The sequence below is a fragment of the Mobula hypostoma genome, chromosome 8 (assembly GCF_963921235.1).
Source record: "Mobula hypostoma chromosome 8, sMobHyp1.1, whole genome shotgun sequence".
NCBI lineage: Eukaryota > Metazoa > Chordata > Chondrichthyes > Myliobatiformes > Myliobatidae > Mobula > Mobula hypostoma.
Window position 1 is genome coordinate 150831568 of NC_086104.1, and position 21075 is coordinate 150852642.

The 21075-nt window shown below is 45.7% G+C and overlaps 1 protein-coding gene across 5 annotated transcripts in view; it reads left to right on the forward strand.

The window, feature by feature from the left end:
* Positions 1–21075, forward strand: part of tet3 (tet methylcytosine dioxygenase 3) — a 336470-nt gene that overhangs the window by 178044 nt on the left and 137351 nt on the right. The window contains exon 1 of one of the 5 annotated variants that reach the window (XM_063057055.1): positions 1606–3475. The exons of 3 other annotated variants lie outside the window; for them this stretch is intronic. The gene's annotated coding sequence lies outside the window, so the exon portion shown is untranslated. Of the gene's footprint in view, positions 1–1605; positions 3476–5176; positions 5192–21075 lie in introns of those variants that run through there. One more of the 5 variants, XM_063057056.1, reaches the window with a different exon arrangement.

Sequence of the window (21075 nt, forward strand, 5' to 3'; positions counted from 1 at the left end):
TAAGTTCCAGTCTTTGCTTTGGAAAGGAGATTTGCCAGGCACACCGAATGTCATAGATTACATACTTATCTGTAACTTTCAACATTGCCTCATAGTACGCAAGTGTACCTGCACTGGCCACAGAAATTTCACAGAAGAATTTTAAGGAGGCTGTTTTCTTTCTCGTGTATGTGATTTAGCAAGTGGAAAGATAACGCAAATTGCAACATTTTTGTTTTGCATAACAGACTGGATAATATGGAAAAACTGGTACCCAACTTCAAAAGCAAAATATCGAGAGTACCAAGTTCGTATGTTTTTGTCAGGATAACAGGTTTAGCCTTGCCTTTTAAGCAAGACCTCATATTCTGTCTGGGTAGCCTTCAACCTGACAGTATGAACATCGATTTCTCTAATTTCTGGTAACTCCGCCCCCCTCCCCTTTCTCTCTTCTTTCCATTCCGCATCTGGTTCTCCTCTTACCTCTTCTCCTCATCTGCCTATCATTTCCCTCTGGTGCCCCTCCTCCTTCCTTTTCTCCCACAGTCTTCTATCAGATTACTCCTTCTTTAACCCTTTAACTCTTCCAGCTGTCACCTCCTAGCTTCCCACTTCATTCCCCCTCCCCTCCACCCACCTACTTCCCCCTCAACTGGTCTCACCTATTACCTGCTAGCCTGCACTTTCACATTCTGGCTTCTTGCCCCTTCTGAAGGGTCTCGGTCTGGTCACCTGCCTGCAGGAAAGATATCACTGAGATTCAAAGTTTACAGAGAAAACTTACTAGGATGTTGCTGGGAACTGGGGACCTGAGGTGAAATAGGTCAAGACCATTCTCCGGAGTGTTGGAGAAAGAGTTGAGATTTGATTGAGGTACACAAAATTATGAAGAGTACAGGTAAGATAAATGCAGGCAGGCTTTCCTCCAGTGAGTTTGGGTGAGAGTAGAGCTGGAGGTCATGAGTTAAGGGTGAAAACTGAAATATTTAAGGGGAATCTGAGAGGGAACAGCTTCACACAGAGGGTGGTGCGAGTGTGGAACGAGTTGTCAGGGAAAGTGTTGGATGTGGGTTCGATTGTAACGGTTAAGAGAACTTTGGTTAAGTACATGGATCAGAGGGGTAAGGAAGGCTATGGTCCAGGTGTAGGTCAATGAGAATAACGGTTCAGCATGGACTAGATGGGCTGAAGGGCCTATTTCTGTGCTATAGTGCTCTATTACTCTAAGATCTCTTAATCTCGAAATTTCAGCTGTCTTTTATGGTGTTATACAGGAGTGTGGCCCAATAAATGTATCACATCAAATGCTGTCCAAATATGAATACCTTTGCAGCAGTTTCATATTTGCTCATCCAGTCATGGAATCAGTTAAAGGTGTTCATTAAGGATCTCTGCCTCTATTTCCCACACCTCTGCTTCCACCTGCTTTTCTCCCTGGGTGAACAAGAATACGTATGGCTCCCCTGTCCTCACCTTTACTTGTTGATGTCATTGGCAAGCCCCAGCACCCATTGTCCCTCACGGACTGCCTTTGGTTGGGCGGTGAGCAAGCCGGCAACACAGTCCGTGTGTTGAAGGTGCTTCCACGGTGATGCGAGAATGAAGTTAGAGGCCTTACAATAAAAAATGACCAAACTCCTGAGTACTGCCAATGCTTGCAGCCGTAGCACGATGTATTGTGCACTGGTACTGGTTTATTATTGTCACGTCCAACAGTGAAAAGCATATCATATGTACCCTTCATACAGATCAAACCATTACCACAGGGCTACGATAAGTGACAATGCAGAAGGAAGTGTAAAAACTACAGAGGAAGTGCAGTGCAGGTAAACGATAAAGTGCAGGATCATAGCGGGGTAGATTGTGAGGTCCAGAGTCCATCTTATCATACAAGAGGTCCATTCAAGAGACTGATAACAGTGGGATAGAAGCTGTCCTTAAGCCTGGTGGTACGTGCTTTCAGGCTTATGTATCTTCTGCCTGATGGAAGAGGGGAGAAGATAGAATGTCCATGGTGGGTGGGGTCTTTGACTATGCTGGCTGCTCTACTGAGGCAGCGAGAAGTATAGAGAGAATCCACAGAGGGGAGGCTAGCTCCTGTGATGTGCTGAGGTGTGTCCACAACACTCGGCAGTCCCTTGAGGTCTTCTGCAGAGCAGTTGCCGTACCAAGAAGCTATTATGCTTCCAGACAGAATGCTTTCTATGAAGCATTAAAAAAATTGGTAAGGGTTGATGGGAGCAAGATTAATTTCTTTAGCCTCCCGGGGAATCCTTAAGGATTGCCATAAGATTTGTCTCAGTGGGAGTTACAGGGAGAGCTTGGGGTTGCTGGAAAGAAGCTATTTGCCGAGTTCTTTTCTCACTTCACAACGAATTAATAATGCAGGGAGGTGTCACAAACCTATGTTCTCTTTGAAAATGGCTCTTCCGCCCACTGCATGCTGGATGGACCCCAGTATTACCACATAGCAGGCAGTCAGTGTTCCCCAGCGATCGTTGCTTTGTGAGCACTCACTGGCACTCACTTTTGGCTGGAAAGAGTTAACGTGGCAGATGTGCTTTTGGACTGAACTACAGTGCGACAACCGGATCAGCTCTCACTTGTCGCTTTTTTTAGGACAGCCAGGAACTAAAAACCTAACGACATTCGGGAAATGCACGCGGCGGACCTCTTTACTGAAAAGCCGGAATTTTTCATCATAGAAAGCAAGAGGCGAAAACCCATGTGGTTCTCAAGCATGCCAAGGCTTGTGATTGGCAGCGAGACAGTGCATTTATGTGAGGCATCTTGGGTAGATTCCTTTGGCATCAGCTGTTAAGCATTCAGAGATTACATCACAGAGACCACTGAGAAGCTCTTTTTTTTTCAAATGGGATTTTTGTCCATCTCGTCACGTCAGTGACTACGGAACGATATCAGCTAGGAACAGTCATAGCAACACACCTACTGGTTCCGACAGGGAGGAACCAGTTTTCTTTCCAAAGGGGTAGAGCCTCTATTTCGTATTCACAGACCTTTTAAACACGCCTTTTTTTTTTACTGAGGCTTTTAGTAATCCTCAATCAAAGCAAACACGGGTGCTTCAAGATGCAAATTGCAGAGCGAGGAGAGGGAGAGAGAGAGAAAAACACTCCCCGCTCTCAAAAGACGATAGCGCCGGTTAAAAACAATTCTGTTTGGCCAGCCACACGGAGTTAACAAAACGTGGATTTTTATTCCCCCCCCCCTTTTATTTCTATCACACGCAGGTTTGATCGCTCCAAGGAGCAGTTTTTGTTTGGGCTATGTACGTGCGTTGTGTGACAGGGATAATGGCCCCTACAGCTGTTAGGATGGGGGTGGGGGAAGTGTATGTAGGCTGAATAACTAACCATATCACTGCTTCCTGCTTTATACTCTCAGTTGTGGTATCACGTTTACCCAGGAACTCTACATGGTTCAGCTTCCTTTCAATCCTTCATTTTGTAATCCTTTTTTTGTGGACTTGTAATATGTAAGTATGCTGTTACTTGCCTTTTATTAGGATAGTGCTCGTACAGCCTCTCTCTGTGCCGGAAATGGAAAATTAGTGCTAAAACCTGTTCCAGGGTGGCTTTCACTGAAACCACAGAAGATTTAAATACTTGCCATGTTGAGTGCTGTTTGCTTCTGCCTGTCACAGCGTTAATTTGCCGTGTTTCACCTCCCGAAGCAGCCCTTTAAATGCTAGGGCACTGTTTAATGTGGAGTTTGAAGTCTTTTTTTGTCTGAATGTCGCCTCAAACATTTACTGCTGCTGAGCCTTTGCAGAATACAGAGTTGCTTTTAAAGAGAAATGTCTTAGGAATGTGGACTTCTTCTGACCCATTTGTAGGTCCAACTCAGCATGGTTTTAAAATATCTGGTAGTTTTGTTGACCTTCTAGGGTGCAACTAACAATGCATGTCCTTGGTGCATTTTTAACTCCTCCGAAGTCTGTCAGAGCTAAAAGACATTGCAATTTTATTAACTTTTCTGGAATAAGACATAGACATGTTCAAGCCTGCAGGTTGATGTATGTTGCCAATTATAGCAACCCTGGCTTGTTAGAAGTACATACAGCTGAAAGAATTTTTTTTTGCTCAATTATTGAAATAATTCCCTGACCATTAACCCTGTGCTAATACCTGCAAAGAGTTTGCTGTTTGCTAAGATAAGGCGAAGTGAATGTAGTTTTAGTCCATTTTACCTCAGGAGATGAAGCTGAGGGAGTTATGTGTTTATGCACTGCCTTGTGCAGTAATCTAACAAGACAAAGGAACCGAGATGGTCAGCTGTTCAACACACTTAATATCAAAGATTCGAGAAGCGAGAATCTTACCCTGATTTGCCTGGGGGTACGGCTGAACAATAATAGTTTTTGTCCAAGGATACTGATGCTAGCAGGAGATGCTTCTTCCTGGAGCCGCAGCAGAGGTCGTCAGAAACCTGACGTGCTCCCATTGTCAAAGGCACAGGAGTGGCTTTCTGTTGCCTGCTAATCGCTGGATGTCGGGGAAGGCAGCGAGAGCCCAGCCAGACTTGTGCTTAGTCAGACGGAAAAAGAAGGTGGCAATACAGGCAAAAATGGGACAAGCCAACGGGGACCTCTGCTGTGTCCGCAACACGGCTGCAATGAGCCCTTTGTTCAGGAAGCAGGAGCCCGGCATTCATCTGTTCCCAAGGCTGTTGACAGAGACACAATATGGAGATTAGCTCGGAGAAAGCCTCGACTGATACTTTTTATGCCATTAATCCATTCAAAAATGATGTGATTTTTGTCCCCACGAGAAATAAATCGTAGGGATTTTCTATCTGCACCATAGCTTCCTTTCTGTTCCTACAAGCCGGTGCTTGGAGTTCAGGCTGTTTCCATTTCAGCCGCCCTTAGCCACTCATCTTGGGAAGGATGATGGAACTGCTCGCCACCTATATGAAAGAAATCCTAAAAGGAATGCCAAACACGGCTATTATGGACAAGCAGCTGTTATTCCCAGGTCGCTGAGAGAGTAAAAATAAGTTTGTTCCACCAAGATGGTGATTTCCCTTCTCTGAGTAAAAAGCTGAGCCAACATAAACAGGCGTTCGCTGCCTTATCTACATACAACACACCGGCTGGATGTCATTTGTGGATTGTTTAGGGAACCGCAGTTAGCGACGCTATGGAGAACAAGGCTGGTCTGAACTTGGACTTTAGGTTGAGTAGTTCCAGGTAGGATGCCTTAGGTCACTTTCAAGGGCGACCCGAATATTTTGGAGCATCACAGCTTTGGCTTGCTTTTCCTATTGGCAACTGGCCTCTGTGACATCCCGAGGAGCTGGTAGAATGAGGGTTGGAGATGCCTTCCAGGTGAACTTAAAATATGAGAATCGTTTCCTACCGTTTAGGTGCCATGCTGTATCCGCGCCTGGTGTCTCAAACTTCAGGCTGCTTATTATGTACACAAGGGTCTTTAATACATTGTAGATGGCCAGCTGGATGCCTGACAAATTCGCTTATTGAATGTGGGGTATGTCAGGCTAGTAGGGATGCAACCAAACTAATAAAATTGGCACTTTGCCATCTGATTAGCCCCTTCAAAACAGGGTCCAATTTCTGTCAAATTGAAAATTTTGTTTTATTCCACCATTAAGCAGCCTTTGGTCATCTGGATGTATTCCAGCTGTGGCGAAGGCCAAACTGCATGTGCATAGCACCTTCCACGGAGCCAGGTTGTTCCAGGTTGGAGGTGCTTTTGAGGCGTAACCGCATAGGAAAGGCGGAACTCGGCTTGTGAACAGCCAGTCCCCACAAACACCATATTGATAATGATCAGCCCATTTTTTTTCTGGCGAGGTTGATTGAGGGGTTAATATTGGCAGGGACAGTGAGGAAATCTCCCCTGTTCTACTATGAAAGGAAGGCCACCCGTGAGGTCCTCGGGTTAACCTGAGTGGCGCTCTCATTTCTCCAGAGCTGCTTTGGGATCTCCGCATGAGCTGTTGAGCTCAAATCTCTGAAGCCTTAACTGTCTGACTCAGAGGTGAGCGGTTTACTCGCTGAATCACTTTTGACAGGAGTATCACACTAATAATGTTTCGCCTTTTCTGTTTTGAGTCAATGCCTGCCTTAGCTTACAATAATCCTCAAATACTCCGGATACTTTGGAACCTGCCATGAAATCAGCAAGTTCATAAGTTTGTTGTGGACTAATGTTTCAAGCATTCGTAATATTTAGGATCCTTTTTGGACCCTTTTGGCAGCAGCTTCCCTTGATGTAATCTGCAGGGACGTTCGACGTATTGTCACAACCAATACAAAAATAAAGGAAGGAAGTGATTTTGAAGGGTATTGTAGTGGCCTGAGAAAGACTGAATTGTATCCTTGTAATATCAATGCAAGTTAAAGAACTTTTAGAGAATTAAGATTAAGGTTTGAGTTTATTTGGGGACCTGGGGTGGAAGGTGTTGCATAGGACAGTGCAGTGCAACAGGTTATTACTGACTGCCCCGTCCACTTGTCCATTCTGTGGCCGGGAGGAGTCAGTGTACCGCATTTATATGAAGTGTGCAAGGTTGCAGCCCCTATTTGAATATCTGAGCGGGATGCTGTTCAGATTTTGGTTGCACTTCAGCTCCACACTCCTGATTTATGGGGACCCTGGCGGGGGTGGGGGGGTGGGGGGTTGTTCAGGTTGCTTGGAGAAACTACAGGGGGGCTTGCTCCCTGGCCTGGCCACAATGGCCATTCACGGGTCCAAGCAAAGGGCAGTTGAGGGCTCTGCCTGCCCCTCTTCCAGGGATATGTCCACGCTTGGGTGTCCCTAGAGAGGGAGCACGTGGTCACCATCGGGTATAGTGGGGGATTTCTGGGAACAGCCACCCCCGGCCTCAGGGAACGGACTGTTTTATAGACCGTAATAATCATATTTTAAGTTGAATTTGTTGACTGTCCAGTAAGTACCTGATGTTTGTATTTTGTGTATTTTTGTCTGAATCAACTTTTGTAGTTTGGGGAGAAAAAGAACTGGGCATTGACCTGCCCAGCAAACTTACAGAGATTTGTAGATTTGGCAAACTTAATTTCCTTCTGCAGTACTTGCATATCAATAGGATACATCTAATTCATATTTTATGAAATTCCAAACCAGTTTGATATCAAATTCCACCAAGGGGAAAGGAAGTAAACAAAATGTAGAGTCATAGCATTGAAATTCAATAATTTATCAAAGATTATCCACTGGATGTTAAATTGCTGTGGCTTCCAACTCAAAAGGAATCATAAATAATTTCCAAAGTGACACACACAAAATGTTGGAGGAACTCAGCAGGTCAGGCAGCATTTAAGGAAAAGAGTAGATAGATAATGGTTCAGGCTGAGACCCTTCTTAACTTCTTCAGGACTGGAAAGGAAGGGGGAAGAAGTCAGAGTGAAAAGGTGGAGGGAGGGGAGGAAGAAGTTCTAGGTGGCAGGTAATTAGTGGAACCGGGGAAGAGGGAGGTGTGTAGTAAAGAACTGGGAAGTCAATTAGTGAAAGAGATAAAGGCTGGAGGAAGGGGAATCTGATAGGAGAGGACAGAAGACCATGGAAGAAAAGGAAGGGGGAAGAGTACCAGAGGGGGGTAATGGACAGGTTGAGAGGGGGAAACAGGAATGGGGAATGGTGAAGGGGGGGCAATTACCAGAAGCTTGAGAAATCAACGTTCATGCCATCAGGTTGGAGGCTACCCTGACAGACTATAAAGTGTTGCTGCTCCAACCCAAGTGTGACTTCATCATGGCAGTAGAGAGGGCCACGGACCAACATGTCAGAATGCTCCTCTAACCTGAAAGTGGTGCTCCTATTGCAGCAGGGGAGGAGGCCATGGACCGACATGCCTGTGGGTCTGGAGGAAATCATTGATACAGTCTTTACAGGACAACACATGCAATTTATTTGGGTGATTAATTTTATTTGTAAGATGTAGGACAGTATCTATCTCATTAAAAAAGAACAAAGATTAAAAATTAGCTTTATTTGTCACATGTTCATTGGAAACATTGAAGCATGCTGCAAAATGTGTTGCTTGTGTCAATTCAAATCAATGAGGATTCCGCGAGGTGGCCTGCAAGTGTCGCCATGCTTCCAGTACCAACATAGCACATCCACAACTCGCTAACCCTAACCTTTGATCTTAGGATTGTGGGAGGAAACCAGAGCACCTGGAGGAATCCGACACAGTCACGGGAAGAACGTACAAACTCCTTACAGACAGATCTTACAGCTCGCAATGTAAAGGGACGCGCTAGCTGCTGCAATACGCGGCAGCCCAAAGAAGCCAGTCTTTTTAACCTTTTGCTGAAAAGAAGTGCCACTTCTATTCACAGTGGGGATGCAGAATTTGAAAGCCTGTTTCTAGCACCGTGAATGGCGGTGCCCGTTGGGACAGTGACGCATGTGGTCCATTTAGTTTGCCTCATGACTTGGTTCCTAACGTGGGTGAAGAGGATTCCAGAAGTAGGCACATCCAATTCAGAAATCCCACCACACCTTGTTTCCTGAGGTACAGCCCGTATATAGGCAGTGGCGGGAATTGAACCCTGATCAGTAATTGCTGCCGCTATAAAGTTATGCGCTAACCACTACGGTGGGGAGAACAGGAGCACCGTTTTATCTTTATTCTACAAAATACACATCTGTCAAATGATGACCCCACTTAAAGGTAGGCAGTCCCTAATTAAGTAGCAAGCTGGGGGGAACTATAGAACTTGGCACACTACAACACAGTCCAGGCCCTTCGGCCTGCAATGTTGTGTTAACCTTTTAAGCTGCTCTAAGATCTAAGGCCAATAAGGTGGCTAAGGAGGCTTATGCAATGCTTTTATTAGTCAAGTGAGTTCAAAGGTCAAGAGGTTATGTTGCAACTTTATAGAAATCTGGTTAGGCCCCATCTGGAGTAACGCATACAGTTCTGGTCGCCCCACTGTAGGAAGAATGTTGCGGGTTTGGAGAGGGTGCAGAAGAGGTTTACCAGGATGCTGCCTGGTTTAGAGGGGCATGTGCTATCATAAGAGGCTGGATAAACTTGGGTTGTTTTCTCTGGAGCGGCAGAGGCTGATAGTTTATGAGAGGCACACTGTAGATAAAGTAGACAAGGAGTATCTGATTCCCAGGTTTGAAATGTCTAATACCAGAGGGCATGCATTGAAGGTGAGAGGGGGTAGGTTCAAGGGGGATGTGAGGAGTTCTTTACTCAGAGAATGATGCATGCCTGGAATGTGCTGCCTGGTAGAGTCAAAGTCAAAGTCTGCCCTGAGTTTTTGTGGCCCATCAGGCCAGTGCTTATGCCGGTTTCTGTGGCGTGAAGTGACAGAGTGTACGAGACTCTTCCCCCCCCCCACCCCCCCCCCCCGGATAGGATGCCAGTCTGTTGCATCTTGCTGGTACCCATTTTCAGCTGGGTGGACTGGAGCAGTGTGTGGTTAAGTGCCTTGCTCAAAGACACAACACGCTGCCTTGGCCAAGACTCGAACCCACGACCTTTAGATCGTGAGCCCAACGCCCTAACCATTTGGTCACGCGCCACACGCCTGGTAGGGTGGTAGAGGCAAATACATTAGAGGCTTTTAAGAGATGTTTGGATAGGCACATGGATGTAAGGAAGATGGAGGGATATGGATATTGTTAGATAGGAGAGATTAGTGTTTGGGTGTTTTTAATTTGTTTATTAACTGGGTCAGCACAACTTTGTGGGCCAAAGGGCCTGTTGCTGTGCTGTACTGTTCTGTGTTCTATGTTCTGTCTATTTAACCCTTCCTTCCTACATAGCCCTCCATTTTTCTGTCACCCATGTGCCTTTCTAAGAGTCTCTTAGTTACATCGTAAAAGATCAACGATGCAGTTGATGGAGCCACTCGAGCAACCTGGGTTCAGTCTTGGCCTCTGGTGCTGTCTGTGTGGAGTTTGCGTGTTCTCCCGGCGACCGCGTGGACTTCTTCCAAATGCTTACGTTTCTCCCCCCATCCCAAAGACCAGCAAATCGGCGATTTAATTGGGTCATTGCCTCGTGTGTTGGTGAATGATGGAATGGTAGGCTGTTGGGACGGGGGAGAGAACAAGATGTGGGATTTGTGTCAATGGGTGCTCGATGATCATTGTGGATTAAGAGAGCGGAAAGAACTTTTCTCATACTGTATGACTATAAATGAACGTCATCAAAGTCAAAGTAAATTTATTATCAGAGTATGTATATGACACCATCTGCGGCCTTGAGATTCATTTTCTTGCAGACATTTACAGGAAAACCAAGAACTATAATGGAATTTACGAATACTGACAAACAATGTGCCAAAGAGGACAAGTAGGGGAAATGAAGAAGAAAATAATACTGAGAACATGAGTTAGAGACTCCCTAAAAATTAGTCTATGGGTCATGAAATCAGTTCAGCATTGAGGAGTGTGAATTAATCCATGCCAGTTCAGGAGCCTGGTGGTTGTAGGGCAATAGCTGTCCCTGACATTGGTAGTGTGGGTTCTAAGGCTCCTGTAACTCCTGCCCAATGGTGGTAGCAAGAAGAGAGTAAGGCATGGATGGTGGGGATCTTTGATGGTGGATGCTGCTTTCCTGTGGCAATGGTTTTTGTAAATGTGCTCAATGGTGAGGAGGGCTTTGCCCGTGATGGACCGGGCTGTATCCATCTCTTCCTGTAGACTTCACCGTTCCTGGGCATGTTGGTGCTTCCATACTAGGTGTGATGCAACCAGTCAGGATAGTTACCCTCCTCCGTGTACCTATAGACCTTTTAGATGGTGTGCCGAATCTACACAAACTTCAAAGAAAGTAGAGGCACTGTGATGCTTTCTTTGTGATTTTGAAGATGGTACATTCTACACCCATTGTGTGGCTGCTGGAGGCCGGGAGCTTTAACTGTGGTGGTTGGGAGTCAGTCAGATGGAATCCTGTGACTTTCTGTTGTTGGAGCTGCACTCAACCAAGCAACTGGACAGTACTCCATTAAACAGTCTGTTGGTGGAACCCCATGGGTCGAGCGGCATCTCTAGGGAGAAAGAAATTTTTAAGATTTTAGGCCAAAACCTTCCATTAGGCCTGCTCAAACTACCAGGTTCCACCAACAGATGGTTTACTTACTTACTACCCATTATGCTGCAGGCATTTAGGGCAGCAGTGAAGGTCTTCCATCTCTGGCAGTGTTCAGGGCTTCTTTCATCATGTCAGTACTGTCCTATCGGTTGTCACTACTGTCAGTCATGCAGGCCCTGGGTGAAGATTCAGGAATACTGTCACCCTCCAATGTAGAAGGATTCTTCATTGCTGTTTCCATAACAATTTTGTTTGACCAGTCAGGGTTGTTAGCCCTGAGCTGAACCCTCGAACATGGAAGACTGGTGGACCATTCCTAGTCTGGCCTCTACCCTTTGACCTGTTTGGCATGGGTTACCCTACCAAGAGCCAAAGTGTAGAGCCCTGACTCCGGTCGGCATAGCTCTCTGAGTCATTGAGGTATGCGAGCCTCCAAACCATATGAGAAGTTGTGGTCCTCTTTGGTTGCTCCAGATCCCTACCACTGCAGTTTCTTGGGTCTCCAGTGCTCTATCAGACTCCTGATGTGTACCTTGCAGATAGTGGAGAGACACAGGAGTGCCAGGATTACTTGATTATTTGATACCCAAGCCTGCAACTTGGAATTGGGGAGGCACAACAAGTAGAGTGGCTGTCTGTGTGGAGTTTCCACCTCCTCACTGTGACCACTCTACCAGTTTCCCAATATCGTGGTCAGTCAGATAGATTCCTGTGTCCTTTCATTGCTGGAGCTGCACTTAGAATCAGAATCAGGGTTAATAGCACCAGCACGTGTCGTGAAATTTGGTGCCTTTGTGGCAGCAGTAAAATGCAATACATAATAATAGAGAAAAATGTGAATTACAGTAAGTATATTTGTATATATTAAACAGCTAAGTAAGTAGTGCAAAAACAGAAATAAAAAAGTTATGATGCAGTGTCCATTCAGAAATCGGATGGCAGAGGGGAAGAAGCTGTTCCTGAATCATCGAGTGTGTGTCTTCAGGCTCCTGTACCTCCTTCCTGATGGCAGCCATGAGACCAAGGCATGACTTGGGTGACGGGCTCCTTAATGATAGACGCAGCCTTTCCGAGGCATCGCTCCTTGAAGATGTGCTGGATCCTTCGGAGGCTGGTGCCCATGATGAATCTGACTAAGTTCACAACTCTCTGCAGCTTATTTCGAAATCTGTGCAGTACCCCTATCCCTCGTACTAGACATGGATGCAGCCAGTTAGAATACTGTCCTGTAACCTGTAGAAATTTGCGAGTGTCTTTGGTGTCTGCCAAATCTCCCCAAACTCCTAATGAAGTATAGCTGCTGTCGTGCCTTCTTTGTAGCTGCATTGATACATTGGGCCCAGGTTAGATCCTCAGAGAAGTTGACACCCAGGAACTTGTAATTGCTCAACCAAGGAAATGGACTGCACTCTATCACACAATCTGCCGGTGGAACTCAGTGGGCCATTTGGTTAGTTGGTGACTGTAAGTTCCTCCCAGTGTGCAAATATGTGGGAGATTCTGATAGGAGTGCAAAGAGAATAGGCTGCAGAGAAAATTGGCGCAGATGCTCTGAGAACTGGCATTGACTCAGAGGACTGTATGGCCTTCTATGTCATAGAGAATTAACTGGAAATATATGGCTCATGGATCATTGAAATATAGAGGGCTCTGTAGGACATAGAACATGGAACAGTACAGCACAAGAACAGGCCACTCAGCCCACAATGCTGTGCCGAACCAGCTAAAAAGCAAATAAAAGACACCCAATCACTAATTGCTCCTGTCTGTTCAATGTTCGTATCCCTCCTTCTTCCTTATGTAACGCTCATTTATATTGGCTTGTATATGTCTAGGGGAAATCCCACCCAGCACCTGCCTCAACGCTTCCCACGGAGTCGGTTGCCGCCTGAATCAATCCCAAACATCAATCATCAGCCAGCACACTCAGTACGTTTTACCAAGTACACTTTGTAGATACTACTAATCCTATGACATTAATATAAATTCGATACAGAAAAGGAAGTAATGGAAAAAAAGGCGCCAAGACTTATCAAAGTCCAAGTTCTTCGCGCGCAACCGTTGGAGCTCAATCGATTCCTGACGACCACCCGGATCCTGTCGACTCACGGCTCGGGACCACCCGAAGTGATCGACCGGAGCCTTTCCGCACGTCCGCGGTGCTCCTCGTCTCTCCTCCGACTCCCCACCAAAACCCCCGTGTCCAGTCATATGATACAGCATGGTATCTGAAAACAAAACGATACATGACCACCTATTGGCTAATAGCAGCCTGCTATCTGTATTAACCCAAGCAACTGTCTAGTTAGAGACTTTCTCAGCATTTAACATAACAAAGAAGCATTCCCCAGTATAACATAACACAGAAGCCATTTTAAATTTAACATTAAAAAAAGAAAGACCCCTTACACTTACATCCATGTGACTATCCAAATGTCTCTTGAAACCCTCCAATGTATTTGCCTCTACCACAGTACCAGGCAGCTCATTCCAGACATCCATGACTCTCTGCATTAAAAAAAACCTACCCCTCACATCCCCCTTGAACCTATCCCCTCTCACCTTCAATGCATGCCCTCTGGTATTAGACATTTCAACCCTGGGAAACTGATACTCCCTGTCCACTCTGTGTAGGCCTCCCCTAATCTTATAAACCTCTATATGATCTCCCTTCGGCCTTAGCTGCTCCAGAAAAAACAACCCAGGTTTATCCAGGCTCTTGTGATAGCACATATATGCTGATTATGAGGACACGCAGTCCTCTTTTATTGTCATTTAGTAATGCATGCATTAAGAAATGATACATTATTTCCTCCAGTTTGATATCACAAAATACAGGATAAACCAAGACTGAAAAAACTGACAAAACCACAAAATTATAACATATAGTTACAAACAGTGTAACAATACCATAACTTGATGAAGAAGTCCGTGAGCACAGTAAAGTTCAAAGTTACTCAAATGTCCCACATCTCATGCAGACGGGAGAAGGAAGAAAAACTCTCCCTGCCATGCCGACCACAATCCGACTCTGAGTCATCCGAAAACTTCGAGCTCTGATCAGCTCTCCGACACCGAGTACTGAGCGAACGATTCGACCTCCTTCTCGGTCGCCAAAAGCAGGCAAGGCCGGGGATTTTGAGGCCTACCCTCCGAAAGATTCCCGACCACACGGTAATGACAGCAGCGAACGGGCGTCTCAGAAATTTCTCCAGATGTTCCTCTGTGTTTTCACGGCCATTCTCCATCAAATCAGAATTGTCCACGGTCCCTATTTAACAGATACGATATCATTTTTCACTGGAGAGCTGCGCACACGCAGGCGCGCCGCCATCTTCTTCTCCCGCCTCCCTATGGAGAGGATTAAAGAGCTGACATTTCAGCCCGAGACTCTTCGTCGGGACATTAGATGGTTGTGGTGTTTTCATTCTCCATAAATGGATTGAACAGTTTTTGCAACCTTTTTTGAGTCTGCCGATGCCGTTTGGAAAATAAGGACAGGTACTCACTTGTGGACATCAGCAGGATTCGCACAAGTGCAGGGAATAATGTCCATGCATCTTGCTCCTCCTGGGTCTAGTTCCACGTCAGTGTGCCTATAGTTGGTCTTGTTCGATAGTACCCACCCTGGGAGTTGTGTAAGATGATTAATTACAAAGAAGGCGTGACAGTACCACTACCTTCTTAGAAGCTTGTGCAAGTTTCAAATGCTTCTTTTTTTGTTGCTATTTCGTGCAATTTTCATGGACTATTTCAATTTTGTGTTTTTTGTTCTTTTTTGCTGTTATTTGTGTAATTTGTTGTTTTTTTTTGCATGAGGGAGGTTGATGTTTTTCCTTGAATGGGTTCCATGGTTTTCCTTGCCTTTCTTTGTTTCGTGGCTGTCTGTGGGAAGACAAATCTCAGGGTTGTATACTGCATACATACTTTGATTATAAATGTACTTTGAATCTTTGAAGATTCGCCCTGTCATATGAAGCTTTGACAAACTTCTGTAGGTGCACAGTGGAGAGTATCTTGGCTGGTACGGACTGGTATGAAAAGACCAACATCCAAATAGAAAAACCTGCTGAAAGTGGTAGATATCGGCCAGTCTATCACAGGCAAAGCCTTGCCATCCATTGGGCACATCCGTAAGGATTGCTGCCACAAAAAGCTGCATCCATCATCAAGGGCCCCCACCATCCAGGCCACGCTCTTTTCTGAGGGGGGACCTCAGTGAAACCTACCGAGTATTGAAAGACCTAGATAGGGTGGATTTGCAGAAGGTGTTTCCAGTATTGGGAAAATCTTGGACCAAAGGGCACAGCCTCAGAATAGAAGGATGCCCCTTTAAAACAGATGAAGAGGAATTGCTTTAGCCAGACGATGGTGAATCTGTGGAATTCAATGCCACAAGTCATTGGGTTATTTAATATGGGGGTTGATAAGTACTTAGTTAATAAGGGCATCTAAGGATATGGGGAGAAGGTAGAAGAATGTAGTTGAGAGGGAAAATAAATCAGCTGTATTCAAATAGCAGAGCAGACTCAATGGGCAGACTGGACTAATTCTCCTCCAATATTTTATGGATTTATGGTCTCATTTTCCAAGGCTATAACATCCAGAAATCAATAGACATGTGTTTTTCATGAACACAGTGACCCAGCCTCCACAGCCCTCCAGGTTTGACATTCTGGAATTCATTGTGTTTGAAACACTGAGTTCTGTTGTACAACTTTGTCTTAGACAAACTTTTGACTAACAGCTGGAGTACACAAAGACCCATGCATCATCAATGAATAAACCACATTCTATTAATCAGTAATAAGTATCTCCTGGGCAGGTTAACTTGAGACTTAAAGTCATTACTTAACTGCAGGTAGTTAAAGCTGTGGACAAATTTTAAGAGGCAAAAAAAAATTGTTGAGCACACGTGAAAATAGATTATTTTTTTGTCCATGCCAGTGATACAAGAAACTGAAAACTCTTTCTGGTACGAATTTCAATTCTTGGTACAGGTCCATTTCTGCAGTGAATTCCTGCCAGGTTTTTACCCCAAATTGTACTGCTACTTTTGGAACTGACTTTGCACAAATCTTGTGTGGAATTTTGCTTCTTTACCTTTTCCCCATCTGCAAAGCTCTTTTCGGAGAAAAGCTTGTACCGTCAGAACATAGAACATCATAGTGCCGTGATGTTGTGCCGATATTTTTCAAAGTTCAAAGTAAATTTATTATCGAAGTATGTATATGTCACCACATACAACCCTGAGACTAACTTTCCTGCGGGCATACTCAACAAATCTATAGAATAGTAACTCTAGCAGGACCAATGAAAGATCAACCAGAGTGCAGCAGACAACAAACTATGCAAATATAAATATAAGTAAATAGCAATAAGTAACGAGAGCATGAGATAACAAGAAAAGTGGTCCTTAAAGTGAGGTCAACACACATAAAAGTTGCTGGTGAACGCAGCAGGCCAGGCAGCATCTCTAGGAAGAGGTACAGTCGACGTTTCGGGCCGAGACCCTTCATCAGGACTAACTGAAAGAAGGGCTAGTAAGAGATTTACTGGGAGGGGGAGGGGGAGATCCAAAATGATAGGAGAAGACAGGAGGGGGAGGGATGGAGCCAAGAGCTGGACAAGTGATTGGCACAAGGGATATGAGAGGGTCATGGGACAGGAGGCCTAGGGAGAAAGAAAAGGGGGAGGGGGGAAAAGCCCAGAGGATAGACAAGGAGTATAGTGAGAGGGACAAAGGGAGAAAAAGGAGAGAGAGAAAAAGAATTGTGTATATGAATAAATAATGGATGGGGTACGAGGGGGAGGTGGGGCATTAGCAGAAGTTTGAGAAGTCAATGTTCATGCTATCAAGTTGGATGCTACCCAGACAGAATATAAGGTGTTGTTCCTCCAACCTGAGTGTGGCTTCGTCTTTACAATAGAGGAGGCCGTGGATAGACATATCAGAATGGGAATGGGACGTGGAATTAAAATGAGGTCATTGGTTATGGGAACATCTCATTGGATGGGCAAGTGAGTGTAGTTCTCCACTTTTGTTCAAGGGCCTGATGGTTGTGGGGTAGTAACTATACTTGAACCTGCTGGTGTGAGTCCTGCTCTAAGATCAGTCTAACACTTCCCTCCCAGACAAGCCTCCATTTTTCTATCATTCATGAGAATATGTAAGAGGTTCTTAAGTGCCATTAATATATCTGCTCAACCACCACCCCTGGCAGTACATTCCACTGTGTAAAATACCAACTCTGACATCCCCCCATACATTCCTCCAATCACCTTAAAATTACCCCCCCCCCCCACTGTATTAGCGATTTTGTCCATGGGAAAAAGTCTCTGACAATCCACTTGATCTATGCTTCTTACCATCTTGTACCCCTCTATTGAGTTACCTCTCATTAATAGAGAGTGGTTTCCTTCTTCACTCCAGAGAGAAAAGCTCTAGTTCATTCAACCTGTCCTCATAAAACATGCTCTCTAATCCTGGCAGCATCCAGGTAAATCTCCTCTCCTCCTAAAGCTTCCACATCCTTCCGATGATGAGGCGACCGGAAGTGAACACAATATTCCCAGTGTGGTCTAACCAGGATTTTATAGAACTGCAACTTTATGTAAGCATAGCTGTTGGTAAGGTTGAAGAAAAAGATCCAAAAAGAAAGAGTAGCCGTGTGATTCACAGTGGTCTCGAGGTTTGGTTTGATGACTCATTGCCCAGAAATGTCATTGCGATAACAATACCTTGGTCACAGTTTCCGCCATATCCAACCTCTGCTGCATCGGAGGCTTCTGTATCTCCTTCACATGACGTAGGAGGTAACCACTTGGCCCATCGAATCTGTGCTACCCCTCAAAGATGCCTGCTGGTAAACTTGGCCGCCAGCTCTCCTCTCCTGGAGGCAGGGCACGAGAAGACCGCTTGGGTCTGTAGCAGGGTTGAGAGGGGATCAGTGATGGACCATGCAGGTGGGATAAGGCTAGTTGGTCCAGGACTTGCAGCTGCTCAACATTTGAGGTGGGGAGGAATGGGGAAGATTTGTGAGGAACCTCACGAGCCTGATTGAACTCTTTGAGGATGTGACAAAGCACGTTGATGAAGATGGAGCAGGGATCTGGTGTATGTGGCTTTTAGTAATGCATTTGATATAGCTCTCTGTGGTAGGCTTATTCATGGAGTCAGGAGGCATGGGATATGGGGAAACATGGCTGTGCAAATTCAGAATTGGCTCACCCGTGGAGGATAGAGTGTGGTTGTAAATGGAACACATTCTTCCTGGAGGTGGGTGATCAGTGGTGTTCTGCAGGGATTTGTTCTGGGACCCCTCCCTGTTCTTTGTGATTGTTATAAATGACTTTGATGAGGAAGTGGAAGGGTGGGTTAGTACTTTTGTAGATGACACGAAGCTTAGTGGAGTTGTGGCTGGTTGTAGAAGGTTGTTGTAGGTTACAACAGGCCATTGACAGGATGCAGAGCTGTGCTGAGGATTGGGTGAGGTAAGGACGACGGAGGGACCAGATGTACCTCAGCGAAGAGTAGGAAGGAACAGATCAGTGAAGGGGGTGGGGGGGGGGTTAGGTTTTCAGTGTAGTGAGGATCTGCCAGGGCTCTTGGATGTTTTTCACTTAGTTGAACCCCAGGACAACAAACTGGTAGCTTCGAGACTGCCAGTGCTAGACACAAAGTTGACCTACATTGGAAATGGCCTTTTGGCCCATCATATCCATGCCAATCTTTTTTATTTGCCCATCTTCAGTGATCCCACTTGTCCTCATTAGCACCGCATCTTCTTACGCCTTGCCTGCTTGCGTATCTGGAGATACAGGAGAAGGCAGACGCTGGAGTATGGATGCACAAACAAACTGCTGGAGGAGCTCAGTGTGTCGAGCAGCACCTGTGGGAGGAGTGGAACTGATGACCTTTGAGGTCAAAACCTTGCATCTGGTGATTTAAGTGGTCGTTGGGGTTAAGGTGATTATCCAGGAGCTCCTGACGATGGAGACAAGGGCCTAATTCATTTGCAAACCGCTAAAGGGATTTTACATGGGAAACAATGACATCCCCTCAACCCCAGTGCAGAAGTCACATTCAGGTTGGATAACAGGAAATACCAAATGAATTTCATGATTTGTAATTGAACCCAAGGTGGCAGCAAATGTAATTTACTCGAGGTTAAATCAATGTCCAAGTGCACAACACTGGAAGAAAGGGCAGTGCCTTACAATCAAACTTTTCAGTTAAAGTTAAACCCAGTGTGGACAGTGTTTTGACCGGACCTGTGCAGTACTTTGTATAGGAAATCGAACAGTACAGCATAAAACAGGCCTTTCAGTTCACAGTGAGTCGACTGGGGTGATATACTGCGTCCGGTGCTCCCGATGTGGCCTTTTATATATTGGTGAGACCCGACGCAGACTGGGAGACCGCTTTGCTGAACATCTACGCTCTGTCCGCCAGAGAAAGCAGGATCTCCCAGTGGCCACACATTTTAATTCCACATCCCATTCCCATTCTGACATGTCTATCCACGGCCTCCTCTACTGTAAAGATGAAGCCACACTCAGGTTGGAGGAACAACACCTTATATTCCGTATGGGTAGCCTCCAACCTGATGGCATGAACATTGACTTCTCTAACTTCCGCTAGGCCCCACCTCCCCCTCGTACCCCATCTGTTACTCTTTTTTATGCACACATTCTTTCTCTCACTCTCCTTTTTCTCCCTCTGTCCCTCTGAATATACCTCTTGCCCATCCTCTGGGTCACCCCCCCCCCGTCTTTCTTCCCGGACCTCCTGTCCCATGATCCTCTCGTATCCCCTTCTGCCTATCACCTGTCCAGCTCTCGGCTCCATCCCTCCCCCTCCTGTCTTCTCCTATCATTTTGCATCTCCCCCTCCCCCTCCAGCTTTCAAATCCCTTACTCACTCTTCCTTCAGTTAGTCCTGACGAAGGGTCTCGGCCTGAAACGTCGACTGCGCCTCTTCCTATAGATGCTGCCTGGCCTGCTGCGTTCACCAGCAACTTTGATGTATGTTGCTTGAATTTCCAGCATCTGCAGAATTCCTGTTGTTTTCTTTCAGTTCACAATGTCTTGCTGACCTTTAACCTAGATCAATCTGCAGCTTCCCTCCCACAGAGTCTTCCATTTTTCATTCGTCCTCGTGCTTATCCAAGGGACTCTTAAGTCTTTGACCCCCGGTGGTGTATTTTACACACCTCCCACTCTGTGTAAAAAGACCAACTTCTGAGTCGGCTGGGGTGATATACTGCGTCCGGTGCTCCCGATGCGGCCTTCTATATATTGGCGGGACCTGGCGCAGACTGGGAGATCATTTTGCTGAACACCTACGCTCTGTCCGCCAGAGAAAGCAGGATCTCCCAGTGGCCACACATTTTAATTCCATGTCCCATTCCCATTCTGATATTTATATCCACGGCCTCCTCTACTGTAAAGATGAAGCCACACTCAGGTTGGAGGAACAACACCTTATATGCCGTCTGGGTAGCCTCCAACCTGATGGCATGAACATTGACTTCTCAAACTTCCGCTAATGCCCCACCTTCCCCTCGTACCCCATCTGTTATTTATTTATATACACACATTCTTTCTCTCTCCTTTTTTTCCCTCTGTCCCTCTCACTATAACCCTTGCCCATCCTCTGGGCTTTTTCTCCCCCTCCCACTTTTCTTTCTCCCTGGGCCTCCTGTCCCATGATCCTCTCATATTCCTTTTGCCAATCAACTGTCCAGCTCTTGGCTCCATCCCTCCCCCTCCTGCCTTCTCCTATCATTTCGGATCTACCCCTCCCCCTCCCACTTTCAAATCTCTTACTAGCTCTTCCTTCAGTTAGTCCTGACGAAGGGTCTCGGCCCGAAACTTCGACTGTACCTCTTCCTAGAGATGCTACCTGGCCTGCTGCGTTCACCAGCAACTTTTATGTGTGTTGTTTGAAATTCCAGCATCTGCAGATTTCCTCGTGTCTGACATTCCCCCTATACTTTCCTCCAGTCATCTTAAAATTATGTCCTCTCCTAT